Source organism: Dendrobates tinctorius, unplaced genomic scaffold, assembly GCF_039654945.1.
Source record: "Dendrobates tinctorius isolate UK_male_01 unplaced genomic scaffold, ASM3965494v1 ptg000300l, whole genome shotgun sequence".
Taxonomy (NCBI): Eukaryota; Metazoa; Chordata; class Amphibia; order Anura; family Dendrobatidae; genus Dendrobates; species Dendrobates tinctorius.
This window is the reverse complement of record NW_027361967.1, coordinates 268,011-293,667: the sequence shown is the minus strand read 5'-3', so window position 1 is coordinate 293,667 and position 25,657 is coordinate 268,011. Positions and strand designations below refer to the sequence as shown.

General features: G+C 36.9%; 7 non-coding genes across 7 annotated transcripts; all 7 read right to left on the bottom strand.

Moving 5' to 3' along the window:
* Positions 1-8,650: 8,650 nt before the first annotated feature.
* On the bottom strand, positions 8,651-8,733 carry TRNAL-CAG (transfer RNA leucine (anticodon CAG)). Its single transcript has one exon. It is a non-coding gene; the product is annotated as a tRNA-Leu (tRNA).
* Positions 8,734-10,624: 1,891 nt separating this feature from the next.
* TRNAL-CAG (transfer RNA leucine (anticodon CAG)) lies at positions 10,625-10,707 on the bottom strand. Its single transcript has one exon. It is a non-coding gene; the product is annotated as a tRNA-Leu (tRNA).
* Positions 10,708-12,598: 1,891 nt separating this feature from the next.
* TRNAL-CAG (transfer RNA leucine (anticodon CAG)) lies at positions 12,599-12,681 on the bottom strand. The gene has a single exon. It is a non-coding gene; the product is annotated as a tRNA-Leu (tRNA).
* Positions 12,682-14,603: 1,922 nt separating this feature from the next.
* On the bottom strand, positions 14,604-14,686 carry TRNAL-CAG (transfer RNA leucine (anticodon CAG)). Its single transcript has one exon. It is a non-coding gene; the product is annotated as a tRNA-Leu (tRNA).
* Positions 14,687-16,608: 1,922 nt separating this feature from the next.
* On the bottom strand, positions 16,609-16,691 carry TRNAL-CAG (transfer RNA leucine (anticodon CAG)). Its single transcript has one exon. It is a non-coding gene; the product is annotated as a tRNA-Leu (tRNA).
* Positions 16,692-21,673: 4,982 nt separating this feature from the next.
* Positions 21,674-21,746, bottom strand: TRNAF-GAA (transfer RNA phenylalanine (anticodon GAA)). The gene has a single exon. It is a non-coding gene; the product is annotated as a tRNA-Phe (tRNA).
* Positions 21,747-22,580: 834 nt separating this feature from the next.
* Positions 22,581-22,663, bottom strand: TRNAL-UAG (transfer RNA leucine (anticodon UAG)). The gene has a single exon. It is a non-coding gene; the product is annotated as a tRNA-Leu (tRNA).
* Positions 22,664-25,657: the final 2,994 nt, after the last annotated feature.

The window sequence follows — 25,657 nt, the reverse complement described above, 5'->3', positions numbered from 1 at the left end:
AGGCAATTATACTTGTGCGTGTATGTGACCCAAGGGAAAGACTAAACTCTTATGCTATGACCCCTGTTTCCTGTATAGCATCAAGTATGTAAAGTTTTGTTCGAGGCCTTAAATTTTCCTTGTTCATCCTTAGGTGTATTTCATCCTGTATAACTTCATCTTAGGTCCATTTCTTCTTTTCTTCCTTGGATACTTGTTTCTGGAGTGTTATTCCTTTTCCTCTGTTTCCGTGTCAACCGGTATTACTGCTGCTTCTTTTGCTGTTACTTCAGCTAGCCTGTTGCCCACTGCTTCCCTTGAAGTGTCTCCAGTGTGTGTGCTTTTACTTTTACCACCGCAACTCTTCCTGGCATCAACAAGGACTCCATTAATTCTTGCATGGCTTTGTGGTGTCTGACCGGCGTTCCGTTAGCCGTGATGAAGTCTCTTTCTCTCCAGATTGATCTTGATAGCTTCATGTTGAGTGGACCTCTCGTATGCTTCTGTCAAGGCCTGCAGTCCTTTTGGATATAGGCAGTGGTTTTGCTGGCAGCAAGTTACTTCTGTGGCTACTGCTATACCAGTGTGCGAACGGCCTTCTTGGTCTGCATACCTTGGTCTATCCACAATGAGCATCAGGTCAGGATCTTCCAGGTGTTCTCTTGCCTCATGACAGCAAGACAATCGCGTTCAGCCATTTCAGAGTCGACTACCTCTTCCACTAATGTGTCAGAGATGTGGTTTTCATCCTCCATCTTCCTCCCCCCTTTGGCAGAGGTAGAAGAGTAGCTGAATTATGGACAGCACATCTGGAGATGGTGACGTCCGGGAGCAGAGTAGGGCATTGCAGACAGGTGCTTTGGGCCAGGATCTTCAACTGGTGACCCATAAAAATATCAGAAGCTTTGTCCAGCACAGGTGGGTTGCAAACACGGTTCTCATGCAAGTTGGGACTCCACGAGCCACTTGGTCAAGTCTTGGAGAGTAGAAGCCAGGAGGGCATTGTCTTCCTCCGTGAAGCTGTGTTAGGACTCCATTTACATGGTCAGGCTTCTTCATGACAAACAGACAAAACAGTTCGGTATAGCCTGGCAGTCCTAGAGCTGTGAAAATGTGATTGCAATTTAGTATATAAAACACACTGATTACCTTCTTGGAAAGTCTTGAAATAATTATAAAAAGGTTGCATGTGTAGAAGAGCAGTATTGGCTTGGCTGTCTTCAGTCAGGGGAAGAGGTCATCCATATATATTGTAAAACGAAGTGGCTGTGGGATGTATCCTCTTCCAGGGCTCCAGGACCGTGGTCATGGCTCGGGTGAACATAGAGAGGCTATACTGTGCCCCTTGAGGCATCATAGTCCAAATATATTGCTGGCCCTCATGTGAAAACAAACAGGTACTGGCTTGCAGCATGTAGAAATAAACTGAAGAAAGCATTGGCCAGGTCAATCACCGTAAACCATAGAAAAATAAATAGAATTGATAAAAAAAAACATAGTGTGTGGATTTGGTACCATAGATGTGTTCAGTACTATAACTTCATTGACAGCACATAAGTCATGTATTATCCATAACTTCATAGAAATAATTGCAAATTATGAAATGGAGGGTGAAATAGGATGAATATTGCAATTTCCTTGGCAGCAGGGCTACTGGCTTCGGCCCCACCTTTACAAACTGGATTTTCAGCCTGCCAATATTGAGTCTGGGATCAGTGCCATTAGTTCAACGCCCACATGATCTACAGATGTGTCCTGTAAAAAAAAAAAAAAAAAAAAAAGACTACATACTTCTTCAGCAAGTAGATCAATGTCCCTGATCAATCTTCTGATTGCATCGGGACCCACCAGGAATTTGAGAGGAGTATCCTCAACCTCTGTCTGGGTGAGAGATGTTGTTTCTCTACTGTATTTTTGTGGGGGGGGGCGAGCTGTTTACTAGGGTATCTGTCTCCTGGCATTTCCAGGAGTCCTTGCATGTAGTAGATTGTGTATAAAAGTATGAGCTTTGAGGCTTAAAAGATGATGATGATAATTATGTCCCCTCACCATATAACGATAAATACTGTAGATTATCAGTCTGAGCTATTTATTTCCTGTCTCCTCCGGTTCTGTTTACTTATATACCTCCATGTCATATTCATCTTTTTCTTCATTATTCTTTTCATAAATTACATTAATTAATAAAACTATAATGGATGCTGGACAGGATGTAGCACAAGACGTGCCGTCTATATAAATAGTTGGAAAGAAGGTACGGCTCTTTGGGTTGGTCATCTGACAGTCAGAACAAGTCTCACGATATTCTGCATTCTGCGTTTGACAGCTGGCACACGTCCAGTCATCGGGAATGTATATAGATGTATAAATGAATGTAATGCAGATATTGCAACTGACATCTTCCTGTGTAAATATTTGTTTTGCACAAAATTCAGCAATCTTGTTATATTCCTCTCCTCATGCCTTTTTTCCTAACTTCCTCTGCCATCTTATAAAATGCTTCAGGGTCCTGTAACACCTCATAATACCTGAGGCTGGGACGCTGCTCTCCACTCATTAACACATTCTTCTATCCCTTCTTATCTAATGCTCCTCCCCTCGTGATCAGAGGGTTTCTTAACATACATTTTCTTTCTCACTCCACTATGGGTCATATCTGTCTTATAGATATTGACTGACTGCTCCCACCCATTCTATCATCTGAATTCTGAGTATATCTGAAAAACATATGTATGTGGGCGTCTTGAAACAAATTCTCACGGGGTTATGAACAGTTGGATATGTGACTGTAAAAGCTGTATGTACTCCTTATGTCCGAGTAAAGGGGTCTTCAGTGAACATAGTGATGTCTAGCTATCTTGAACACAGTAATATAGGGAATTAACCAACAACTAACACCAGAGTATTTCACAAATCTTGTGTATCCAGAAACTGCGTAGTATAAAAATACCTTATAAATTGTTAAAATTTCTGTTTCCTCAAAACTTTCGCTCTAAAACCTTTCAAAGAAAACCATCTCATAGAGAAATGTAGTGACATTAGTAAAACAATAACTAAAAAGTAACAATAGACCTCGGATCTCACAGAGATATCTGTACAAATCAAGCAATTACCATTCAAGTAATTCTCTTTCTACCTGAACCAACTAACCTTATAATTATAGTATGCAGAACAAAACCAGTTTATCCAATTCTCTAATTTCACAACATATATATGTATACACACATAGAATGCATTCAAAAATTTTAACCACATGCTAGTACGCCTCCTGCAAATTATACACACTACAAAAGACAAAAGACAATGAATTTAAAACTGGTACTGACATCAAATACTGCGAATCCTTGACACCAAAACAATTCGCAATTTACCTATCCATATGCCAGCCTGATTTGTAGAGGTGAAAAATCTACACCTGGGCAAACCATACTTTTCAGGGAGAGAGCAATCACTCAGTCACATCAACACGGTAATTGAAATTACCCTTCCACCCATATAACTTATGAACCTATGCTGCAGCTAAAACACCATCATCTTAGCCAGATGATGTCCGGTGGGAAACCCGCAAGAAGTTACCAACCACTTAGAGGTTGGAAAATCACTGAGAGTAATCAAGCCCCTACTCCCACTTGCCCACTGGGAGAGACACAGTTCAGACTTCTGCGATCATCGGTCAAGCCGAGAGCAGGACCGGAACCAGAGTGACAGAGAATTTGCTCAGTACGTCTCCCTATCTATATTTTTTTCCTTTTCAGGCTGGCTGAGGTAACAATCACGTATGCAAACAACCAAAACAGCAAAGCAGAGAGGCAAAGCAGATAAGGCAGACAATTAAACTTTTAGATTACCGTAATTATAAATATGCTTGAAGGGTTACTGTGTGTATACTATAAAACAACTTATTACATTTTATATTTTATATCCTCCGGACTGAATACAGATAATGTAGCGTGATTATTAAACACTTTGCATTCAGGAAATGCAGCTGAAATAGCAGTCTAACCAGTATGGCAGTATATTCAATATGAGAGCTGCGGACAGGCGTGTCACAACAATGCATCAATACTTCAAACATAAAAAAAAACTATTATGAATGTATTCCTTATCCCTTTCACTGTTCTTTTGTTACCAAGGCAACTAGGGCTGGGCTTTTTGTCACTTTAGGTATAGTAAATAGTGGTAATCACTTCTAGATAGGTGGTTGATATTTCAGCAGAGGGGGAAAAATTAGTAATCACCTCTTTCCTTAAAAATGTATATACCGTGTCATTCACGTCACCGGGCCCAGTTTATACCGTGGGCGTATGGCCGGACGTGAGCACCTATATGTATATATCTGATATATATATATAACTTCTTCGACCGTCTAAGGTCGGAACCAGGGTGATAACTCAGTGGAAACAGCCCCTTTGCACTCTGCTCTGTATGCTTCTAGTAGCCCTAGTGCAGTATGAAATAGTTTTTATCAGATACTAGATGGATTCTAGATACACCCTCCGAATTGGTTAGACCGGATAATACACACAGACAATTAAGGAATTATATACCTGACCGGGTCCATAGGCTCAGGACTTTCAAACGTGGTCAGTTTAAGGGTTCAGAGAAGACAGCCAACTATCTCCTCCCAGCCGGACGTGAATACAGAAGGTTAGGTAAGATGATATATTTTCTCACCAGGTCTCGAGCTGCAGTCTCGTCCCGCTGGAAAGACGTCCGTCCTGGGGGGAGATTTTGTTGCGGCTGTGATCATCTGGTATCGTCCTTCGATATGCAATTGGAACTTAACTCCTTCCATGCTAGTCAGCAGAAATGTTACCATTCCTTGTGATTAAAAACTTTTCACACCACCCCAAAAAAAGTCAATAAATAACATTTTTTATATGCGTACTTTTCGTCTGCATTAATTTTTAAACCTCCATTTATTTTGTTTGGATATTAGAAATGTTAGATTTCTCACAAATGCGGTGATGCACCACATTTCTTCAGAAACTACTGTTTGGCCACACAGCAGGGCTTTGAAAGGAAGAGCCCTATTTGGGTTTTGCAATGCAGATTTTGCAGGAATACCTTGCAGATGAAATTTGCAGAGTACCAAAACAGCAGAAAACCTCCCAAAGTGACCACATTTTAGAAATTATTTTGCACAATGAGTTAATCAACACCTGCAATTACTATTGTCAGCCTATAGGTGTTTTCACTCTGAACCATCCAGCATTGCAAGTATGCCAGTTTAGTGCCCAGCTTTTGCTTGCAGAGGCAAGCAACCCATACATTTTTAAGTGGGCTCTACTCACTGGAGCAATGTCAAATATGTAGATGCTTTGTCTCACCATTAAAGTAGAAACCTCCTATATTTCAAATTAAAGATGACGGACCTGTGTGGAGCTTGTGTTTTTTGCCTTTTTGACTTTGTCCACAGCATATTTTTTAAGGACATTTGTCTCAGTAATGCCTCAGTGTTTCAAAGTCAAACAAGCTGACTATAATCATTCAGCTAGTGTCTGATAAGTGCTGTCTGTTTCAGCTATCAGGTTACCTTTTAATCCTCTTACAGCTAAGTCAATCTGAAATAAAACAAAATAGAGGAAAAATTACTAAAAAACATTCATGTGTTCAAAAGGAAAAAGTTACCGTTTCTCAAATTTTTAACATTTTGTTTTCTGTAGATAGTTAAGATTTTTAGGCCTTTTGATCATGATCAGTCCATGTGCTTTGTTTAATATCTCCTTAAAATGTAAATAGTGAAGAAAAAGCATTTTGCCGAAACACGGGACCTTTAGATATTCAGTCTAACGCTCTCCCAACTGAGCTATTTCGGCCATAGCTATACATTTTCTGGGGGGTTTGACACTCTGCAAATATCAAGTGTCACACCTGGAGGGATATATTATAATTTTTCATTTGACTGTTTTTTGAAGCATGATTTCTATTTGAAACGCCTTCCATTTTGCTGTACATATTTAATAACATTCATTAACTATTTGTGAATGAGTAGAAAAAGACAGCAATTTTGCCATTGAATTTTTACATTTTCAGTTTGTCTCCATGCACCAGTATAATTCTGACCCTGTGCTTCTAGAATAGGTCATGGTCGCACATAAAACACAATTTGCATGCATAATGTTGCATCAAGTTTTATTTTTTATGAGATGCAAACAATTGGAGCAAAAAAGAGACAAAAATTTAGAGAAAATATTTTATTGATTGTTAAAAGTGAGACCATTTGTCCCAAAATGTGCTGAAACATGTCAGAATGACATGGGCATTTCACATTTTTTAAACTATGATTACCAACTTGTTAAGTTTTTGTTTATTAAGTATCGTTATGGTCTATTGATGTATGAGGTGAAAACTATGAAAGTAGACTTACCAGCAAATCCGTTTCTAGATATATTTCATGACAGCACTGTAGAAGGTTGATTCCCTACCCTAATAGGGACAGAGAACACAAAGAGGTGAAATAGTCCCTCCTCATTGACTGTCCAAAGGATTTTTCTAGTGCCAAAAGAACAACAGACATATGCACAAAAAATCTGTTTGATGTTCCTAGAGTTCTTTTTTGAGAGGACAAATTCAGATTCACTCCAAAGACTCTCAGGAAATTTTTCAAAACCACATTACATGAAGATAAAGTTACTTGAAATTAAATGTTAATGTGAGAAGTGGGATTTGAACCCACGCCTCCAGGGGAGACTGCGACCTGAACGCAGCGCCTTAGACCGCTCGGCCATCCTGACTTCGATATGCAATTAGAACTTAACTCCTTCCATGCTAGTCAGCAGAAATGTTACCATTCCTTGTGATTACAAACTTGTCACACCACCCCAAAAAAGTCAATAAATAACATTTTTTATATGCGTACTTTTCGTCTGCATTAATTTTTAAACCTCCATTTATTTTGTTTGGATATTAGAAATGTTAGATTTCTCACAAATACGGTGATGCACCACATTTCTTCAGAAACTACTGTTTGGCCACACAGCAGGGCTTTGAAAGGAAGAGCCCTATTTGGGTTTTGCAATGCAGATTTTGCAGGAATACCTTGCAGATGAAATTTGCAGAGTACCAAAACAGCAGAAAACCTCCCAAAGTGACCACATTTTAGAAATTATTTTGCACAATGAGTTAATCAACACCTGCAATTACTATTGTCAGCCTATAGGTGTTTTCACTCTGAACCATCCAGCATTGCAAGTATGCCAGTTTAGTGCCCAGCTTTTGCTTGCAGAGACAAGCAACCCATACATTTTTAAGTGGGCTCTACTCACTGGAGCAATGTCAAATATGTAGATGCTTTGTCTCACCATTAAAGTAGAAACCTCCTATATTTCAAATTAAAGATGACGGACCTGTGTGGAGCTTGTGTTTTTTGCCTTTTTGACTTTGTCCACAGCATATTTTTTAAGGACATTTGTCTCAGTAATGCCTCAGTGTTTCAAAGTCAAACAAGCTGACTATAATCATTCAGCTAGTGTCTGATAAGTGCTGTCTGTTTCAGCTATCAGGTTATCTTTTAATCCTCTTACAGCTAAGTCAATCTGAAATAAAACAAAATAGAGGAAAAATTACTAAAAAACATTCATGTGTTCAAAAGGAAAAAGTTACCGTTTCTCAAATTTTTAACATTTTGTTTTCTGTAGATAGTTAAGATTTTTAGGCCTTTTGATCATGATCAGTCCATGTGCTTTGTTTAATATCTCCTTAAAATGTAAACGGTGAAGAAAAAGCATTTTGCCGAAACCCGGGATTGGACCAGGGACCTTTAGATCTTCAGTCTAATGCTCTCCCAACTGAGCTATTTCAGCCATATCTATACATTTTCTGGGGGGTTTGACACTCTGCAAATGTCAAGTGTCACACCTGGAGGGATATATTATAATTTTTCATTTGACTGTTTTTTGAAGCATGATTTCTATTTGAAACGCCTTCCATTTTGCTGTACATATTTAATAACATTCATTAACTATTTGTGAATGAGTAGAAAAAGACAGCAATTTTGCCATTGAATTTTTACATTTTCAGTTTGTCTCCATGCACCAGTATAATTCTGACCCTGTGCTTCTAGAATAGGTCATGGTCACACATAAAACACAATTTGCATGCATAATGTTACATCAAGTTTTATTTTTTATGAGATGCAAACAATTGGAGCAAAAAAGAGACAAAAATTTAGAGAAAATATTTTATTGATTGTTAAAAGTGAGACCATTTGTCACAAAATGTGCTGAAACATGTCAGAATGACATGGGCATTTCACATTTTTTAAACTATGATTACCTACTTGTTAAGTTTTTGTTTATTAAGTATCGTTATGGTCTATTGATGTATGAGGTGAAAACTATGAAAGTAGACTTACCAGCAAATCCGTTTCTAGATATATTTCATGACAGCACTGTAGAAGGTTGATTCCCTACCCTAATAGGGACAGAGAACACAAAGAGGTGAAATAGTCCCTCCTCATTGACTGTCCAAAGGATTTTTCTAGTGCCAAAAGAACAACAGACATATGCACAAAAAATCTGTTTGATGTTCCTAGAGTTCTTTTTTGAGAGGACAAATTCAGATTCACTCCAAAGACTCTCAGGAAATTTTTCAAAACCACATTACTAAGTTTTGTTTGACCTCATCTAATCAATAAATGAAGATAAACTTTCTTGAAATTAAATGTTGATGTCAGAAGTGGGATTTGAACCCACGCCTCCAGGGGAGACTGCGACCTGAACGCAGCGCCTTAGACCGCTCGGCCATCCTGACTTCGATATGCAATTAGAACTTAACTCCTTCCATGCTAGTCAGCAGAAATGTTACCATTCCTTGTGATTACAAACTTGTCACACCACCCCAAAAAAGTCAATAAATAACATTTTTTATATGCGTACTTTTCGTCTGCATTAATTTTTAAACCTCCATTTATTTTGTTTGGATATTAGAAATGTTAGATTTCTCACAAATACGGTGATGCACCACATTTCTTCAGAAACTACTGTTTGGCCACACAGCAGGGCTTTGAAAGGAAGAGCCCTATTTGGGTTTTGCAATGCAGATTTTGCAGGAATACCTTGCAGATGAAATTTGCAGAGTACCAAAACAGCAGAAAACCTCCCAAAGTGACCACATTTTAGAAATTATTTTGCACAATGAGTTAATCAACACCTGCAATTACTATTGTCAGCCTATAGGTGTTTTCACTCTGAACCATCCAGCATTGCAAGTATGCCAGTTTAGTGCCCAGCTTTTGCTTGCAGAGACAAGCAACCCATACATTTTTAAGTGGGCTCTACTCACTGGAGCAATGTCAAATATGTAGATGCTTTGTCTCACCATTAAAGTAGAAACCTCCTATATTTCAAATTAAAGATGACGGACCTGTGTGGAGCTTGTGTTTTTTGCCTTTTTGACTTTGTCCACAGCATATTTTTTAAGGACATTTGTCTCAGTAATGCCTCAGTGTTTCAAAGTCAAACAAGCTGACTATAATCATTCAGCTAGTGTCTGATAAGTGCTGTCTGTTTCAGCTATCAGGTTATCTTTTAATCCTCTTACAGCTAAGTCAATCTGAAATAAAACAAAATAGAGGAAAAATTACTAAAAAACATTCATGTGTTCAAAAGGAAAAAGTTACCGTTTCTCAAATTTTTAACATTTTGTTTTCTGTAGATAGTTAAGATTTTTAGGCCTTTTGATCATGATCAGTCCATGTGCTTTGTTTAATATCTCCTTAAAATGTAAACGGTGAAGAAAAAGCATTTTGCCGAAACCCGGGACCTTTAGATCTTCAGTCTAACGCTCTCCCAACTGAGCTATTTCAGCCATATCTATACATTTTCTGGGGGGTTTGACACTCTGCAAATGTCAAGTGTCACACCTGGAGGGATATATTATAATTTTTCATTTGACTGTTTTTTGAAGCATGATTTCTATTTGAAACGCCTTCCATTTTGCTGTACATATTTAATAACATTCATTAACTATTTGTGAATGAGTAGAAAAAGACAGCAATTTTGCCATTGAATTTTTACATTTTCAGTTTGTCTCCATGCACCAGTATAATTCTGACCCTGTGCTTCTAGAATAGGTCATGGTCACACATAAAACACAATTTGCATGCATAATGTTACATCAAGTTTTATTTTTTATGAGATGCAAACAATTGGAGCAAAAAAGAGACAAAAATTTAGAGAAAATATTTTATTGATTGTTAAAAGTGAGACCATTTGTCCCAAAATGTGCTGAAACATGTCAGAATGACATGGGCATTTCACATTTTTTAAACTATGATTACCTACTTGTTAAGTTTTTGTTTATTAAGTATCGTTATGGTCTATTGATGTATGAGGTGAAAACTATGAAAGTAGACTTACCAGCAAATCCGTTTCTAGATATATTTCATGACAGCACTGTAGAAGGTTGATTCCCTACCCTAATAGGGACAGAGAACACAAAGAGGTGAAATAGTCCCTCCTCATTGACTGTCCAAAGGATTTTTCTAGTGCCAAAAGAACAACAGACATATGCACAAAAAATCTGTTTGATGTTCCTAGAGTTCTTTTTTGAGAGGACAAATTCAGATTCACTCCAAAGACTCTCAGGAAATTTTTCAAAACCACATTACATGAAGATAAAGTTACTTGAAATTAAACGTTGATGTCAGAAGTGGGATTTGAACCCACGCCTCCAGGGGAGACTGCGACCTGAACGCAGCGCCTTAGACCGCTCGGCCATCCTGACTTCGATATGCAATTAGAACTTAACTCCTTCCATGCTAGTCAGCAGAAATGTTACCATTCCTTGTGATTACAAACTTGTCACACCACCCCAAAAAAGTCAATAAATAACATTTTTTATATGCGTACTTTTCGTCTGCATTAATTTTTAAACCTCCATTTATTTTGTTTGGATATTAGAAATGTTAGATTTCTCACAAATACGGTGATGCACCACATTTCTTCAGAAACTACTGTTTGGCCACACAGCAGGGCTTTGAAAGGAAGAGCCCTATTTGGGTTTTGCAATGCAGATTTTGCAGGAATACCTTGCAGATGAAATTTGCAGAGTACCAAAACAGCAGAAAACCTCCCAAAGTGACCACATTTTAGAAATTATTTTGCACAATGAGTTAATCAACACCTGCAATTACTATTGTCAGCCTATAGGTGTTTTCACTCTGAACCATCCAGCATTGCAAGTATGCCAGTTTAGTGCCCAGCTTTTGCTTGCAGAGACAAGCAACCCATACATTTTTAAGTGGGCTCTACTCACTGGAGCAATGTCAAATATGTAGATGCTTTGTCTCACCATTAAAGTAGAAACCTCCTATATTTCAAATTAAAGATGACGGACCTGTGTGGAGCTTGTGTTTTTTGCCTTTTTGACTTTGTCCACAGCATATTTTTTAAGGACATTTGTCTCAGTAATGCCTCAGTGTTTCAAAGTCAAACAAGCTGACTATAATCATTCAGCTAGTGTCTGATAAGTGCTGTCTGTTTCAGCTATCAGGTTATCTTTTAATCCTCTTACAGCTAAGTCAATCTGAAATAAAACAAAATAGAGGAAAAATTACTAAAAAACATTCATGTGTTCAAAAGGAAAAAGTTACCGTTTCTCAAATTTTTAACATTTTGTTTTCTGTAGATAGTTAAGATTTTTAGGCCTTTTGATCATGATCAGTCCATGTGCTTTGTTTAATATCTCCTTAAAATGTAAACGGTGAAGAAAAAGCATTTTGCCGAAACCCGGGACCTTTAGATCTTCAGTCTAACGCTCTCCCAACTGAGCTATTTCAGCCATATCTATACATTTTCTGGGGGGTTTGACACTCTGCAAATGTCAAGTGTCACACCTGGAGGGATATATTATAATTTTTCATTTGACTGTTTTTTGAAGCATGATTTCTATTTGAAACGCCTTCCATTTTGCTGTACATATTTAATAACATTCATTAACTATTTGTGAATGAGTAGAAAAAGACAGCAATTTTGCCATTGAATTTTTACATTTTCAGTTTGTCTCCATGCACCAGTATAATTCTGACCCTGTGCTTCTAGAATAGGTCATGGTCACACATAAAACACAATTTGCATGCATAATGTTACATCAAGTTTTATTTTTTATGAGATGCAAACAATTGGAGCAAAAAAGAGACAAAAATTTAGAGAAAATATTTTATTGATTGTTAAAAGTGAGACCATTTGTCCCAAAATGTGCTGAAACATGTCAGAATGACATGGGCATTTCACATTTTTTAAACTATGATTACCTACTTGTTAAGTTTTTGTTTATTAAGTATCGTTATGGTCTATTGATGTATGAGGTGAAAACTATGAAAGTAGACTTACCAGCAAATCCGTTTCTAGATATATTTCATGACAGCACTGTAGAAGGTTGATTCCCTACCCTAATAGGGACAGAGAACACAAAGAGGTGAAATAGTCCCTCCTCATTGACTGTCCAAAGGATTTTTCTAGTGCCAAAAGAACAACAGACATATGCACAAAAAATCTGTTTGATGTTCCTAGAGTTCTTTTTTGAGAGGACAAATTCAGATTCACTCCAAAGACTCTCAGGAAATTTTTCAAAACCACATTACATGAAGATAAAGTTACTTGAAATTAAATGTTGATGTCACAAGTGGGATTTGAACCCACGCCTCCAGGGGAGACTGCGACCTGAACGCAGCGCCTTAGACCGCTCGGCCATCCTGACTTCGATATGCAATTAGAACTTAACTCCTTCCATGCTAGTCAGCAGAAATGTTACCATTCCTTGTGATTACAAACTTGTCACACCACCCCAAAAAAGTCAATAAATAACATTTTTTATATGCGTACTTTTCGTCTGCATTAATTTTTAAACCTCCATTTATTTTGTTTGGATATTAGAAATGTTAGATTTCTCACAAATACGGTGATGCACCACATTTCTTCAGAAACTACTGTTTGGCCACACAGCAGGGCTTTGAAAGGAAGAGCCCTATTTGGGTTTTGCAATGCAGATTTTGCAGGAATACCTTGCAGATGAAATTTGCAGAGTACCAAAACAGCAGAAAACCTCCCAAAGTGACCACATTTTAGAAATTATTTTGCACAATGAGTTAATCAACACCTGCAATTACTATTGTCAGCCTATAGGTGTTTTCACTCTGAACCATCCAGCATTGCAAGTATGCCAGTTTAGTGCCCAGCTTTTGCTTGCAGAGACAAGCAACCCATACATTTTTAAGTGGGCTCTACTCACTGGAGCAATGTCAAATATGTAGATGCTTTGTCTCACCATTAAAGTAGAAACCTCCTATATTTCAAATTAAAGATGACGGACCTGTGTGGAGCTTGTGTTTTTTGCCTTTTTGACTTTGTCCACAGCATATTTTTTAAGGACATTTGTCTCAGTAATGCCTCAGTGTTTCAAAGTCAAACAAGCTGACTATAATCATTCAGCTAGTGTCTGATAAGTGCTGTCTGTTTCAGCTATCAGGTTACCTTTTAATCCTCTTACAGCTAAGTCAATCTGAAATAAAACAAAATAGAGGAAAAATTACTAAAAAACATTCATGTGTTCAAAAGGAAAAAGTTACCGTTTCTCAAATTTTTAACATTTTGTTTTCTGTAGATAGTTAAGATTTTTAGGCCTTTTGATCATGATCAGTCCATGTGCTTTGTTTAATATCTCCTTAAAATGTAAATGGTGAAGAAAAAGCATTTTGCCGAAACCAGGGACCTTTAGATCTTCAGTCTAACGCTCTCCCAACTGAGCTATTTCGGCCATATCTATACATTTTCAGGGGGGTTTGACACTCTGCAAATGTCAAGTGTCACACCTGGAGGGATATATTATAATTTTTCATTTGACTGTTTTTTGAAGCATGATTTCTATTTGAAACGCCTTCCATTTTGCTGTACATATTTAATAACATTCATTAACTATTTGTGAATGAGTAGAAAAAGACAGCAATTTTGCCATTGAATTTTTACATTTTCAGTTTGTCTCCATGCACCAGTATAATTCTGACCCTGTGCTTCTAGAATAGGTCATGGTCGCACATAAAACACAATTTGCATGCATAATGTTACATCAAGTTTTATTTTTTATGAGATGCAAACAATTGGAGCAAAAAAGAGACAAAAATTTAGAGAAAATATTTTATTGATTGTTAAAAGTGAGACCATTTGTCCCAAAATGTGCTGAAACATGTCAGAATGACATGGGCATTTCACATTTTTTAAACTATGATTACCTACTTGTTAAGTTTTTGTTTATTAAGTATCGTTATGGTCTATTGATGTATGAGGTGAAAACTATGAAAGTAGACTTACCAGCAAATCCGTTTCTAGATATATTTCATGACAGCACTGTAGAAGGTTGATTCCCTACCCTAATAGGGACAGAGAACACAAAGAGGTGAAATAGTCCCTCCTCATTGACTGTCCAAAGGATTTTTCTAGTGCCAAAAGAACAACAGACATATGCACAAAAAATCTGTTTGATGTTCCTAGAGTTGTTTTTTGAGAGGACAAATTCAGATTCACTCCAAAGACTCTCAGGAAATTTTTCAAAACCACATTACTAAGTTTTGTTTGACCTCATCTAATCAATAAATGAAGATAAAGTTTCTTGAAATTAAATGTTGATGTCAGAAGTGGGATTTGAACCCACGCCTCCAGGGGAGACTGCGACCTGAACGCAGCGCCTTAGACCGCTCGGCCATCCTGACTTCGATATGCAATTAGAACTTAACTCCTTCCATGCTAGTCAGCAGAAATGTTACCATTCCTTGTGATTACAAACTTGTCACACCACCCCAAAAAAGTCAATAAATAACATTTTTTATATGCGTATTTTTCGTCTGCATTAATTTTTAAACCTCCATTTATTTTGTTTGGATATTAGAAATGTTAGATTTCTCACAAATACGGTGATGCACCACATTTCTTCAGAAACTACTGTTTGGCCACACAGCAGGACTTTGAAAGGAAGAGCCCTATTTGGGTTTTGCAATGCAGATTTTGCAGGAATACCTTGCAGATGAAATTTGCAGAGTACCAAAACAGCAGAAAACCTCCCAAAGTGACCACATTTTAGAAATTATTTTGCACAATGAGTTAATCAACACCTGCAATTACTATTGTCAGCCTATAGGTGTTTTCACTCTGAACCATCCAGCATTGCAAGTATGCCAGTTTAGTGCCCAGCTTTTGCTTGCAGAGGCAAGCAACCCATACATTTTTAAGTGGGCTCTACTCACTGGAGCAATGTCAAATATGTAGATGCTTTGTCTCACCATTAAAGTAGAAACCTCCTATATTTCAAATTAAAGATGACGGACCTGTGTGGAGCTTGTGTTTTTTGCCTTTTTGACTTTGTCCACAGCATATTTTTTAAGGACATTTGTCTCAGTAATGCCTCAGTGTTTCAAAGTCAAACAAGCTGACTATAATCATTCAGCTAGTGTCTGATAAGTGCTGTCTGTTTCAGCTATCAGGTTACCTTTTAATCCTCTTACAGCTAAGTCAATCTGAAATAAAACAAAATAGAGGAAAAATTACTAAAAAACATTCATGTGTTCAAAAGGAAAAAGTTACCGTTTCTCAAATTTTTAACATTTTGTTTTCTGTAGATAGTTAAGATTTTTAGGCCTTTTGATCATGATCAGTCCATGTGCTTTGTTTAATATCTCCTTAAAATGTAAATGGTGAAGAAAAAGCATTTTGCCGAAACCAGGGACCTTTAGATCTTCAGTCTAACGCTCTCCCAACTGAGCTATTTCGGCCATATCTATACATTTTCAGGGGGGTTTGACACTCTGCAAATGTCAAGTGTCACACCTGGAGGGATATATTATAATTTTTCATTTGACTGTTTTTTGAAGCATGATTTCTATTTGAAACGCCTTCCATTTTGCTGTACATATTTAATAACATTCATTAACTATTTGTGAATGAGTAGAAAAAGACAGCAATTTTGCCATTGAATTTTTACATTTTCAGTTTGTCTCCACGCACCAGTATAATTCTGACCCTGTGCTTCTAGAATAGGTCATGGTCGCACATAAAACACAATTTGCATGCATAATGTTACATCAAGTTTTATTTTTTATGAGATGCAAACAATTGGAGCAAAAAAGAGACAAAAATTTAGAGAAAATATTTTATTGATTGTTAAAAGTGAGACCATTTGTCCCAAAATGTGCTGAAACATGTCAGAATGACATGGGCATTTCACATTTTTTAAACTATGATTACCTACTTGTTAAGTTTTTGTTTATTAAGTATCGTTATGGTCTATTGATGTATGAGGTGAAAACTATGAAAGTAGACTTACCAGCAAATCCGTTTCTAGATATATTTCATGACAGCACTGTAGAAGGTTGATTCCCTACCCTAATAGGGACAGAGAACACAAAGAGGTGAAATAGTCCCTCCTCATTGACTGTCCAAAGGATTTTTCTAGTGCCAAAAGAACAACAGACATATGCACAAAAAATCTGTTTGATGTTCCTAGAGTTGTTTTTTGAGAGGACAAATTCAGATTCACTCCAAAGACTCTCAGGAAATTTTTCAAAACCACATTACTAAGTTTTGTTTGACCTCATCTAATCAATAAATGAAGATAAAGTTTCTTGAAATTAAATGTTGATGTCAGAAGTGGGATTTGAACCCACGCCTCCAGGGGAGACTGCGACCTGAACGCAGCGCCTTAGACCGCTCGGCCATCCTGACTTCGATATGCAATTAGAACTTAACTCCTTCCATGCTAGTCAGCAGAAATGTTACCATTCCTTGTGATTACAAACTTGTCACACCACCCCAAAAAAGTCAATAAATAACATTTTTTATATGCGTATTTTTCGTCTGCATTAATTTTTAAACCTCCATTTATTTTGTTTGGATATTAGAAATGTTAGATTTCTCACAAATACGGTGATGCACCACATTTCTTCAGAAACTACTGTTTGGCCACACAGCAGGACTTTGAAAGGAAGAGCCCTATTTGGGTTTTGCAATGCAGATTTTGCAGGAATACCTTGCAGATGAAATTTGCAGAGTACCAAAACAGCAGAAAACCTCCCAAAGTGACCACATTTTAGAAATTATTTTGCACAATGAGTTAATCAACACCTGCAATTACTATTGTCAGCCTATAGGTGTTTTCACTCTGAACCATCCAGCATTGCAAGTATGCCAGTTTAGTGCCCAGCTTTTGCTTGCAGAGGCAAGCAACCCATACATTTTTAAGTGGGCTCTACTCACTGGAGCAATGTCAAATATGTAGATGCTTTGTCTCACCATTAAAGTAGAAACCTCCTATATTTCAAATTAAAGATGACGGACCTGTGTGGAGCTTGTGTTTTTTGCCTTTTTGACTTTGTCCACAGCATATTTTTTAAGGACATTTGTCTCAGTAATGCCTCAGTGTTTCAAAGTCAAACAAGCTGACTATAATCATTCAGCTAGTGTCTGATAAGTGCTGTCTGTTTCAGCTATCAGGTTACCTTTTAATCCTCTTACAGCTAAGTCAATCTGAAATAAAACAAAATAGAGGAAAAATTACTAAAAAACATTCATGTGTTCAAAAGGAAAAAGTTACCGTTTCTCAAATTTTTAACATTTTGTTTTCTGTAGATAGTTAAGATTTTTAGGCCTTTTGATCATGATCAGTCCATGTGCTTTGTTTAATATCTCCTTAAAATGTAAATGGTGAAGAAAAAGCATTTTGCCGAAACCAGGGACCTTTAGATCTTCAGTCTAACGCTCTCCCAACTGAGCTATTTCGGCCATATCTATACATTTTCAGGGGGGTTTGACACTCTGCAAATGTCAAGTGTCACACCTGGAGGGATATATTATAATTTTTCATTTGACTGTTTTTTGAAGCATGATTTCTATTTGAAACGCCTTCCATTTTGCTGTACATATTTAATAACATTCATTAACTATTTGTGAATGAGTAGAAAAAGACAGCAATTTTGCCATTGAATTTTTACATTTTCAGTTTGTCTCCACGCACCAGTATAATTCTGACCCTGTGCTTCTAGAATAGGTCATGGTCGCACATAAAACACAATTTGCATGCATAATGTTACATCAAGTTTTATTTTTTATGAGATGCAAACAATTGGAGCAAAAAAGAGACAAAAATTTAGAGAAAATATTTTATTGATTGTTAAAAGTGAGACCATTTGTCCCAAAATGTGCTGAAACATGTCAGAATGACATGGGCATTTCACATTTTTTAAACTATGATTACCTACTTGTTAAGTTTTTGTTTATTAAGTATCGTTATGGTCTATTGATGTATGAGGTGAAAACTATGAAAGTAGACTTACCAGCAAATCCGTTTCTAGATATATTTCATGACAGCACTGTAGAAGGTTGATTCCCTACCCTAATAGGGACAGAGAACACAAAGAGGTGAAATAGTCCCTCCTCATTGACTGTCCAAAGGATTTTTCTAGTGCCAAAAGAACAACAGACATATGCACAAAAAATCTGTTTGATGTTCCTAGAGTTGTTTTTTGAGAGGACAAATTCAGATTCACTCCAAAGACTCTCAGGAAATTTTTCAAAACCACATTACTAAGTTTTGTTTGACCTCATCTAATCAATAAATGAAGATAAAGTTTCTTGAAATTAAATGTTGATGTCAGAAGTGGGATTTGAACCCACGCCTGCGAGACTGCGACCTGAACGCTGCGCCTTAGACCGCTCGGCCATCCTGACTTGGATATGCAATTGGAACTTAACTCCTTCCATGCTAGTCAGCAGAAATGTTACCATTCCTTGTGATTACAAACTTGTCACACCACCCCAAAAAAGTCAATAAATAACATTTTTTATATGCGTACTTTTCGTCTGCATTAATTTTTAAACCTCCATTTATTTTGTTTGGATATTAGAAATGTTAGATTTCTCACAAATACGGTGATGCACCACATTTCTTCAGAAACTACTGTTTGGCCACACAGCAGGGCTTTGAAAGGAAGAGCCCTATTTGGGTTTTGCAATGCAGATTTTGCAGGAATACCTTGCAGATGAAATTTGCAGAGTACCAAAACAGCAGAAAACCTCCCAAAGTGACCACATTTTAGAAATTATTTTGCACAATGAGTTAATCAACACCTGCAATTACTATTGTCAGCCTATAGGTGTTTTCACTCTGAACCATCCAGCATTGCAAGTATGCCAGTTTAGTGCCCAGCTTTTGCTTTCAGAGGCAAGCAACCCATACATTTTTAAGTGGGCTCTACTCACTGGAGCAATGTCAAATATGTAGATGCTTTGTCTCACCATTAAAGTAGAAACCTCCTATATTTCAAATTAAAGATGACGGACCTGTGTGGAGCTTGTGTTTTTTGCCTTTTTGACTTTGTCCACAGCTATTTTTTAAGGACATTTGTCTCAGTAATGCCTCAGTGTTTCAAAGTCAAACAAGCTGACTATAATCATTCAGCTAGTGTCTGATAAGTGCTGTCTGTTTCAGCTATCAGGTTACCTTTTAATCCTCTTACAGCTAAGTCAATCTGAAATAAAACAAAATAGAGGAAAAATTACTAAAAAACATTCATGTGTTCAAAAGGAAAAAGTTACCGTTTCTCAAATTTTTAACATTTTGTTTTCTGTAGATAGTTAAGATTTTTAGGCCTTTTGATCATGATCAGTCCATGTGCTTTGTTTAATATCTCCTTAAAATGTAAACGGTGAAGAAAAAGCATTTTGCCGAAACCCGGGATTGGACTAGGGACCTTTAGATCTTCAGTCTAACGCTCTCCCAACTGAGCTATTTCGGCCATATCTATACATTTTCTGGGGGGGTTTGACACTCTGCAAATGTCAAGTGTCACACCTGGAGGGATATATTATAATTTTTCATTTGACTGTTTTTTGAAGCATGATTTCTATTTGAAACGCCTTCCATTTTGCTGTACATATTTAATAACATTCATTAACTATTTGTGAATGAGTAGAAAAAGACAGCAATTTTGCCATTGAATTTTTACATTTTCAGTTTGTCTCCATGCACCAGTATAATTCTGACCCTGTGCTTCTAGAATAGGTCATGGTCGCACATAAAACACAATTTGCATGCATAATGTTACATCAAGTTTTATTTTTTATGAGATGCAAACAATTGGAGCAAAAAAGAGACAAAAATTTAGAGAAAATATTTTATTGATTGTTAAAAGTGAGACCATTTGTCCCAAAATGTGCTGAAACATGTCAGAATGACATGGGCATTTCACATTTTTTAAACTATGATTACCTACTTGTTAAGTTTTTGTTTATTAAATATCGTTATGGTCTATTGATGTGTGAGGTGAAAACTATGAAAGTAGACTTACCAGCAAATCCGTTTCTAGATATATTTCATGACAGCACTGTAGAAGGTTGATTCCCTACCCTAATAGGGACAGAGAACACAAAGAGGTGAAATAGTCCCTCCTCATTGACTGTCCAAAGGATTTTTCTAGTGCCAAAAGAACAACAGACATATGCACAAAAAATCTGTTTGATGTTCCTAGAGTTCTTTTTTGAGAGGACAAATTCAGATTCACTCCAAAGACTCTCAGGAAATTTTTCAAAACCACATTACATGAAGATAAAGTTTCTTGAAATTAAATGTTGATGTCAGAAGTGGGATTTGAAACCACGCCTCCAGGGGAAACTGCAACCTAAACGCAGCGCCTTAGACCACTCTGCCATCTTGACTTCGATATGCAATTGGAACTTAACTCCTTCCATGCTAGTCAGCAGAAATGTTACCATTCCTTGTGATTAAAAACTTGTCACACCACCCCAAAAAAGTCAATAAATAACATTTTTTATATGCGTACTTTTCGTCTGCATTAATTTTTAAACCTCCATTTATTTTGTTTGGATATTAGAAATGTTAGATTTCTCACAAATGCGGTGATGCACCACATTTCTTCAGAAACTACTGTTTGGCCACACAGCAGGGCTTTGAAAGGAAGAGCCCTATTTGGGTTTTGCAATGCAGATTTTGCAGGAATACCTTGCAGATGAAATTTGCAGAGTACCAAAACAGCAGAAAACCTCCCAAAGTGACCACATTTTAGAAATTATTTTGCACAATGAGTTAATCAACACCTGCAATTACTATTGTCAGCCTATAGGTGTTTTCACTCTGAACCATCCAGCATTGCAAGTATGCCAGTTTAGTGCCCAGCTTTTGCTTGCAGAGACAAGCAACCCATACATTTTTAAGTGGGCTCTACTCACTGGAGCAATGTCAAATATGTAGATGCTTTGTCTCACCATTAAAGTAGAAACCTCCTATATTTCAAATTAAAGATGACGGACCTGTGTGGAGCTTGTGTTTTTTGCCTTTTTGACTTTGTCCACAGCATATTTTTTAAGGACATTTGTCTCAGTAATGCCTCAGTGTTTCAAAGTCAAACAAGCTGACTATAATCATTCAGCTAGTGTCTGATAAGTGCTGTCTGTTTCAGCTATCAGGTTACCTTTTAATCCTCTTACAGCTAAGTAAATCTGAAATAAAACAAAATAGAGGAAAAATTACTAAAAAACATTCATGTGTTCAAAAGGAAAAAGTTACCGTTTCTCAAATTTTTAACATTTTGTTTTCTGTAGATAGTTAAGATTTTTAGGCCTTTTGATCATGATCAGTCCATGTGCTTTGTTTAATATCTCCTTAAAATGTAAACGGTGAAGAAAAAGGATTTTGCCGAAACCCGGGATTGGACCAGGGACCTTTAGATCTTCAGTCTAACGCTCTCCCAACTGAGCTATTTCGGCCATATCTATACAGTTTCTGGGGGGTTTGACACTCTGCAAATGTCAAGTGTCACACCTGGAGGGATATATTATAATTTTTCATTTGACTGTTTTTTGAAGCATGATTTCTATTTGAAACGCCTTCCATTTTGCTGTACATATTTAATAACATTCATTAACTATTTGTGAATGAGTAGAAAAAGACAGCAATTTTGCCATTGAATTTTTACATTTTCAGTTTGTCTCCATGCACCAGTATAATTCTGACCCTGTGCTTCTAGAATAGGTCATGGTCGCACATAAAACACAATTTGCATGCATAATGTTACATCAAGTTTTATTTTTTATGAGATGCAAACAATTGGAGCAAAAAAGAGACAAAAATTTAGAGAAAATATTTTATTGATTGTTAAAAGTGAGACCATTTGTCCCAAAATGTGCTGAAACATGTCAGAATGACATGGGCATTTCACATTTTTTAAACTATGATTACCTACTTGTTAAGTTTTTGTTTATTAAATATCGTTATGGTCTATTGATGTATGAGGTGAAAACTATGAAAGTAGACTTACCAGCAAATCCGTTTCTAGATATATTTCATGACAGCACTGTAGAAGGTTGATTCCCTACCCTAATAGGGACAGAGAACACAAAGAGGTGAAATAGTCCCTCCTCATTGACTGTCCAAATGATTTTTCTAGTGCCAAAAGAACAACAGACATATGCACAAAAATCTGTTTGATGTTCCTAGAGTTCTTTTTTGAGAGGACAAATTCAGATTCACTCCAAAGACTCTCAGGAAATTTTTCAAAAACACATTACATGAAGATAAAGTTTCTTGAAATTAAATGTTGATGTCAGAAGTGGGATTTGAACCCACGCCTCCAGGGGAAACTGCAACCTAAACGCAGCGCCTTAGACCACTCTGCCATCTTGACTTCGATATGCAAGTGGAACTTAACTCCTTCCATGCTAGTCAGCAGAAATGTTACCATTCCTTGTGATTAAAAACTTGTCACACCACCCCAAAAAAGTCAATAAATAACATTTTTTATATGCGTACTTTTCGTCTGCATTAATTTTTAAACCTCCATTTATTTTGTTTGGATATTAGAAATGTTAGATTTCTCACAAATGCGGTGATGCACCACATTTCTTCAGAAACTACTGTTTGGCCACACAGCAGGGCTTTGAAAGGAAGAGCCCTATTTGGGTTTTGCAATGCAGATTTTGCAGGAATACCTTGCAGATGAAATTTGCAGAGTACCAAAACAGCAGAAAACCTCCCAAAGTGACCACATTTTAGAAATTATTTTGCACAATGAGTTAATCAACACCTGCAATTACTATTGTCAGCCTATAGGTGTTTTCACTCTGAACCATCCAGCATTGCAAGTATGCCAGTTTAGTGCCCAGCTTTTGCTTGCAGAGACAAGCAACCCATACATTTTTAAGTGGGCTCTACTCACTGGAGCAATGTCAAATATGTAGATGCTTTGTCTCACCATTAAAGTAGAAACCTCCTATATTTCAAATTAAAGATGACGGACCTGTGTGGAGCTTGTGTTTTTTGCCTTTTTGACTTTGTCCACAGCATATTTTTTAAGGACATTTGTCTCAGTAATGCCTCAGTGTTTCAAAGTCAAACAAGCTGACTATAATCATTCAGCTAGTGTCTGATAAGTGCTGTCTGTTTCAGCTATCAGGTTACCTTTTAATCCTCTTACAGCTAAGTAAATCTGAAATAAAACAAAATAGAGGAAAAATATCGAACTTAACTCCTTCCATGCTAGTCAGCAGAAATGTTACCATTCCTTGTGATTAAAAACTTGTCACACCACCCCAAAAAAGTCAATAAATAACATTTTTTATATGCGTACTTTTCGTCTGCATTAATTTTTAAACCTCCATTTATTTTGTTTGGATATTAGAAATGTTAGATTTCTCACAAATGCGGTGATGCACCACATTTCTTCAGAAACTACTGTTTGGCCACACAGCAGGGCTTTGAAAGGAAGAGCCCTATTTGGGTTTTGCAATGCAGATTTTGCAGGAATACCTTGCAGATGAAATTTGCAGAGTACCAAAACAGCAGAAAACCTCCCAAAGTGACCACATTTTAGAAATTATTTTGCACAATGAGTTAATCAACACCTGCAATTACTATTGTCAGCCTATAGGTGTTTTCACTCTGAACCATCCAGCATTGCAAGTATGCCAGTTTAGTGCCCAGCTTTTGCTTGCAGAGACAAGCAACCCATACATTTTTAAGTGGGCTCTACTCACTGGAGCAATGTCAAATATGTAGATGCTTTGTCTCACCATTAAAGTAGAAACCTCCTATATTTCAAATTAAAGATGACGGACCTGTGTGGAGCTTGTGTTTTTTGCCTTTTTGACTTTGTCCACAGCATATTTTTTAAGGACATTTGTCTCAGTAATGCCTCAGTGTTTCAAAGTCAAACAAGTTGACTATAATCATTCAGCTAGTGTCTGATAAGTGCTGTCTGTTTCAGCTATCAGGTTACCTTTTAATCCTCTTACAGCTAAGTCAATCTGAAATAAAACAAAATAGAGGAAAAATATCGAACTTAACTCCTTCCATGCTAGTCAGCAGAAATGTTACCATTCCTTGTGATTAAAAACTTGTCACACCACCCCAAAAAAGTCAATAAATAACATTTTTTATATGCGTACTTTTCGTCTGCATTAATTTTTAAACCTCCATTTATTTTGTTTGGATATTAGAAATGTTAGATTTCTCACAAATGCGGTGATGCACCACATTTCTTCAGAAACTACTGTTTGGCCACACAGCAGGGCTTTGAAAGGAAGAGCCCTATTTGGGTTTTGCAATGCAGATTTTGCAGGAATACCTTGCAGATGAAATTTGCAGAGTACCAAAACAGCAGAAAACCTCCCAAAGTGACCACATTTTAGAAATTATTTTGCACAATGAGTTAATCAACACCTGCAATTACTATTGTCAGCCTATAGGTGTTTTCACTCTGAACCATCCAGCATTGCAAGTATGCCAGTTTAGTGCCCACCTTTTGCTTGCAGAGACAAGCAACCCATACATTTTTAAGTGGGCTCTACTCACTGGAGCAATGTCAAATATGTAGATACTTTGTCTCACCATTAAAGTAGAAACCTCCTATATTTCAAATTAAAGATGACGGACCTGTGTGGAGCTTGTGTTTTTTGCCTTTTTGACTTTGTCCACAGCATATTTTTTAAGGACATTTGTCTCAGTAATGCCTCAGTGTTTCAAAGTCAAACAAGCTGACTATAATCATTCAGCTAGTGTCTGATAAGTGCTGTCTGTTTCAGCTATCAGGTTACCTTTTAATCCTCTTACAGCTAAGTCAATCTGAAATAAAACAAAATAGAGGAAAAATTACTAAAAAACATTCATGTGTTCAAAAGGAAAAAGTTACCGTTTCTCAAATTTTTAACATTTTGTTTTCTGTAGATAGTTAAGATTTTTAGGCCTTTTGATCATGATCAGTCCATGTGCTTTGTTTAATATCTCCTTAAAATGTAAACGGTGAAGAAAAAGGATTTTGCCGAAACCCGGGATTGGACCAGGGACCTTTAGATCTTCAGTCTAACGCTCTCCCAACTGAGTTATTTCTGCCATATCTATACATTTTCTCGGGGGTTTGACACTCTGCAAATGTCAAGTGTCACACCTGGAGGGATATATTATAATTTTTCATTTGACTGTTTTTTGAAGCATGATTTCTATTTGAAACGCCTTCCATTTTGCTGTACATATTTAATAACATTCATTAACTATTTGTGAATGAGTAGAAAAAGACAGCAATTTTGCCATTGAATTTTTACATTTTCAGTTTGTCTCCATGCACCAGTATAATTCTGACCCTGTGCTTCTAGAATAGGTCATGGTCGCACATAAAACACAATTC